Genomic DNA, 6,084 nt, shown 5'->3' with positions numbered 1-6,084 from the left:
AAAGAGAGGCATTGAGTGGCAATCATGTTTGGTCTATAGTCTACTTTCAGCATGTTGCTCCCATCCTGGGAGGATCCTCCCAACCTCCTTTATTTGGTGTTCCTTTCTCTATCTGAGCTCCCTTTTCCCCTAAAATGTGTGGCTGGCCTCCAACCCATGGAGCAAAACTCCTGGTACTAATCTCAGTCACTCTTAGGTGTTAGTCTCCTATTTTGTTACTTTATGTTCCCCAGATGAATGCAATCTTTCTATGTCTATCCCTCTCCTTCTGACTCATTTCACTTAACATGATACTTTCCATGTAGTATCACTTGTATGTAAATTTCATGACTTCATCTTTTCTAACAGCTACATAGTACTCCATTGTGTAGATGTACCAAAGTTTCTTTAACCAGTCATCTGTTCTCGGGCACTCAGGTTTTTTCCAGATTCTGGCTATTGTAAAGAGTGCTGCAATGAACAAACAAGTGTAGATGTCACTTCGACTATACTTTTTTGCCTCTCTGGGATATATTCCCAAAAGTGGTATTGCTGGGTCAAAAGGGAGCTTGATTTCTAATTCAGTCAATTCATTTTTAATTCCTAGCACTGCACATGGTGCCCCAAGCACCTGTCAGGGATCACTCCTGAGCACAGAAGCAGGATAGCCCCTGAGCACAGACAGGTGAAGCTCAAAAGCAAAAAAATTTTTTAATTAAGAAGTACAAATCTTAGCTTACTTATAAGTCCTGGGAATGCATTGTACATCATTATGATAGCTATTTGAAATATGCAACTTTCAAATATACAATTTGAAAGTTTAAAAATTTAAATTTACAAATATACTGTTTGAAAAGTGTTTGTTTCAAATATACCGGTATTTCTGAAAGCTGAAAAAAGAATAGACTGCTTTTGGTTTGGGCACCATACCTTGGTAGTGCTCCTTCCAGCTGTGTGCTCAGGGATCACTCTTGGCCATACTCAGGGTACCATGCAGTACAAGGGATCAAACCCCAGCCTCCTGCCAAGCAAACACTTCAGTCCTTAAACTCTCTGATCAAGGACAGTTGATCTTAAATGCTGTCATCAAAGTTATGATGTTTGATCATGTATACTGCTGAATGTTAAATAAACTAAGACCAACAGTTTCCAATACGAACAGAAAATCGTATTAGAACCTAGTACAGGAGTTAAAGTACTTGTTTTGCATATGGCTGACCCTCAGTTGAGCCCCAGCATTCTGTGGCATACATATGACAATGAGCATTGTCATAAATGATTCCTGAACAGAATCAGGAGTAAACTCTGAGAACCTCTGGGTATGGATCCCAAATAAAAAATAAACAGTAATTAACATATTTAGTTTTTGTTTCAGTTATTTGCATTTTATAACTTAAAGTCTAGGTGTCAAAACAATTCCTCTCAGACAGACTTGGAAAAGAAGGACTCTATGTGCTTTGATTGGACCCACCTGGCAATGACTCTTCATATCACCAAAGTGATCTTGTTGGGCAGTGACAAAGGACTGACAGGCAGGCAAAAATAAGCTGGAAAAATGTATGCCATATGGACTTGAAAGGCGTGTTCTCCCCTTTTTGTTACGAAGTGACTAATTAACTATTTGTAGCTAGAATGTGTGGGTTCTTTTTTAGAAAGTTGAATATCTTTCCCTGAGCATATTGATTAGAGACACCATCCAGACTGTCTGGGAATAGTCTCTCTATAGCAGAACAAATCACACCCTTCAATGCACTATTTAATTTTAGATCTATCTTGTCGCATTTATTTAAATGTTTTGGCTCTGGATTTTTTTTCCCCTTTAGGCATGCCTGATGTCCACACTTATAATTTCCCTGTCTTCCCCCTCAACCCCAAAGGTATTGTGGAGCAATAAAAAGCAGTTGCCATTTTTATCATAAACAAACATCTGACCTTGTACAAGTTACTTAACCTATTTGAGCAAGAATTATTTTCCGATTTCACTTATGAAAATGAGTTTATTAAATGAGGTAATAAACTTAACCTGAAGCTACTAGATAATGAAGAAACATAGCTTTCTTAACAAAAGAGGAATTTTCTATAACAAAAATGTATAATGTATGCGCTATAATAGCTTTTTCTTTAGTATTCCTTGGAGTCAACAAGATTTTGTTTCTATGCATGGATCAGATATCTGAGGAATAATGTGCCTTCCACTCTTGCCTTAATTGTATGCAAGTGCTGAAAGTAACTTCAGTGTTACTGACCAGACACCCTTAAAAATCATTCTACAGGCAGTCCTGCTTGGTGGTGGTTCAATGCACAGTTATAATAATGCAGTGAATAGTGGTGGGAAATGTGCACTGGTGGAGGGATGGGTGTTGGAACATTGTATGACTGAATAGCTTCTAACTGTATACCTAACAGTGATTCAATTAAAAAAAAATAAAAGAATGCAGTGAAGCTTCCAATCCTGCAGTACCAGGGGGACTGGGGCCACCTTGGTGATGTTTAGGATCTTTCAGGGCTGTATGACAGGACTATGAAATGCTAGAAAAGAAATTGGACCATCCACAAGGCAAAGGCACACCCTAGATTTGGAACCTTGATTTTTCTAGACTAATCATGTGTGAGAAATACTTTTTTGTGATGCTGGGCAGTGTAGTCAGCCATATGACTTTGAGGGTAAATCAGCAATACTTCACAATCTATTGTTTTTACATTTATCCTATCATATCTATCTTCTACTTTTATTACAGTATTTAATTACATGTGTTATTCAACCTTATTATAAAATAGAATGTGTTAGATGACTTTGCTCAATTATAAGCTAATGTAAGTGCCCTACTTCAAGAAGGTCAGGCTAAACTATGAGGTTTCATAGACTCCAGCATATTAGTGGTATTTTCTACTAACAAGGTAAGTGCCTTAACCCCTGTTCTATCTCTCTGGCTCTAAAATCTTTACACTTTGGCCAATTTCCTCCTCCTCTACAAGTTTAAATAGCCTGATTATATTTTTGATGTAATTGATGTGACTGATAGCTCAGAATCTTGCCATACCACATAGTGAATAATACATTTCCTTTATGAAGTTATACAGAAACCAGGAATGTGATAAACCAGCCCAATGGTGCCCTGACCCTGAACACAATTCCTGGTTCTATTAGAGAATTACTTCTATTTAATATTTCCCCTCTTCTCCTCTATATGATTATAATGATCAGGTCTTACACTCTTTGTTAGTTTGTTTTAGGGCCAAACCCAGTAATGTTTGGGATTACTCCTGGCTCTGCACTCAAGAATTACTCTTGGTGATGTTCGGAGACCATACAGATGCCAGGGATCAAATCTTGCATCCCATGTAAGTTGCATAAAAGGCGAGCACCTTACCTGCTGTGCTATAGCTCTGGCCCCAGGTTGCACATTCTTGATTGCTTGTTGGGTATTACACATCTGGTTATGGTGTTTGCATACACAACTGTGGTGCTTGCTAGGGATCACACATTTAGTTGTTGTCCTTGAACATGGGCTTGCCAAGAGGTGGCGCTCTCTTATTTTCTTCTTGTGTGTGTGTGGGGGGGGGGGAGGGGGGATTCTGGGCAATGCTAAGGACTACTCCTGGCTCTACCACTCAGGAATTACTCCAGGCAGTACACAAGGGACCATATGGGAGGCCAGGGATCGAACTGGGCTAGGCTGCATGCAAGGGAAGCATGGCTCAGGCCCCAGGATGGCACTCTTTAGTTATGATACATCCACAAATTCTGGATGGTATGCTTGCCAACAGTCACACACCTGACCATAATACTTGCTCCAGCCTGCCAATCACACACTTTGGAGTTGTGGTGTTCATACATACTGCTTGCAGTGTGTCAGATGGTATACTGTTGCAAAAACAAAGCTGGTGAGATCACTTGATTCATGTGGATCATACCAAGATCAAGCTTTCAGCCTGGCTGCAAAGCTGTCCCTTTTGCCATCCTGCTGTGCCTACTTCTTTCTTAAAAGAGGACTTACTACCACAATCCCAGCTCATTTTAAATTCTGATTCATTCCATAGAAGCTTTATTAGTGTGTCCTAAGTGTTCACATAAAGCAGCATAAAACATTCTCTGAGAGGAGAGCCTCAAAGCATTACTGTGGTCGGTCACACAGAGGTATAGCTCTACACTGAGTTTAATGCAGTGTCCCATTGTCCCTTGCCTACTGGCAACACAGCAAACTGAAACAGTTCAGCTGGTCACCTGTCTCACTGTCATCTGTTCAAAAATAATTACTGGATGAGGGCCAAAGAGACAAAACAGCAGGCAGGGCATTTACGTTGCATACAGCTGATCCGGGTTAAATCTCTGGCATTGAATATGGTTCCCTGAACCATACCAGGTGTGATCCCTGAGCACAGAGCCAAGACAAAACGATTACCTGATGTATATGCCATACTCAGTCCAATATTAGGTACCTAATTTTATAAAGTCCCTACTTTCCAGCTAAAGATATGGTAAACAACGTATTATATGGTGATGTTAGTTATTTATAAAATATTTGCCCCAAACCTAAGAGCAATATGCTATACTATATGCTAAGACCTCTGTTAGGTACAGGGGATGAAATAGCAAACTAAGATAAAATATTTTAATTGCAATAACCTCCACAGGATGCAACATAGGCCAGATGAAGAAAACCCAAGTTAAGATAATTTCATATTAGGTTAGGAATTATAGAATTTGGACACTGTGACATGCTCAAAGGAAAATGTGAAAATACTAGGAGGATATATGCATAAGAAGACACAGAAAAACAGAACAGAGCTAGAGATGAGCATGATGTACCTACAAGCCAAGGGACACCAAGGACTGCACGAAACCCAGGGAAGTTCAAAAGAGGCAAGAACTGAGTCCATTGAGTCTTTATAGAACTAGGACCTTCAGCTTATCTTGATTTTGGACTTCCAGCCCCTAATGTGCGTGAGAATAGATGGTCACAATTTTAAATCACTCATGTGAGGCTCCTGAAGACCTCTCCCTAATATAAGCAAGCAGTCATGAAAAACACTGGATGTGAGGGTAGGGACAGCACACTAGGCCTGGCGTATGGTTTGCAGAGGTCCAGGTTCAATCCCAGTTCCACTGGAAACCACCCTTAAGCACAGAGTGAGGAGTAGCTGCCCTCACCTCAACATCTCATGGAACAACTCCTGTGCACCTTCGGGTGTCCACACACACACACATACACACAATTACAAGGTGAATGATTATACCTCAAATAGTCCCACTGGGAACCATCCTTGAACACAGAGTCAGGAGTAGCTCCTCTCACCCCTAGCAAATCATGAACAACTCCTGGGCACCTTCGGGTGTCCACACACACACACACACACACACACACACACACACACACACAATTACTACAATACTACTACAGGGTGGATGATTACACCTTAAATAGTCCCACTGGTAACCATCCTTGAGCACATAGCTAGAAGGAGCTTCCCTCACCCTCACTACCTCATGGAATGGGGGTAATCACTGAGCTCAGACCTTGAGGTAAACCCTGAGCATAGCTGGGTATGGTCCCTAAATAAACAAAACATTAACAAGTCTCACAGTGTTACTGGGCCCGCTCAAGCAAATTGATGAACGGGAGGACTGCGACAGTGACAGTGTCCTAGGTTACTTAATTTAACCCATTTCCTTTCCCATTCTTTAAATTTCCTTTCCTACCACAATTCCAAGTCCATCCTCTTATATCCAGGAATTTGCATCCAGAAGAAATCATCAGTGATTTCTAAAATTAACAATGCCTGGGGCTGGAGCAATAGCACAGCAGGTAGGGCGTTTGCCTTGCACGCTGCCGACCTGGGTTCGATTCCCAGCATCCCATATGGTTCCCGAAGCACCGCCAGGAGTAATTCCTGAGTACATCAGCCAGGAGCAATCCTTGTGCACCCCTGTGTGACCCAAAAAGCAAAATAAATAAATAAATACAGTAACAATGTCTGACTTACACAATTAAAGTCAGATATCTTCTTGTAGGGTGGACTAAGGCACCTACAGTAAGACAAACTGAGAAAAAATACACCATTTCTCTTCCAAGGTAGCAGCACACCTCCAACTATTCCAATTTT

This window comes from Sorex fumeus, unplaced genomic scaffold (assembly GCF_029834395.1).
Source record: "Sorex fumeus unplaced genomic scaffold, SorFum_2.1 ptg000098l, whole genome shotgun sequence".
Classification (NCBI taxonomy): domain Eukaryota; kingdom Metazoa; phylum Chordata; class Mammalia; order Eulipotyphla; family Soricidae; genus Sorex; species Sorex fumeus.
The sequence above is the reverse complement of the archived record's forward strand: the minus strand, read 5'-3'. Positions refer to the sequence as shown.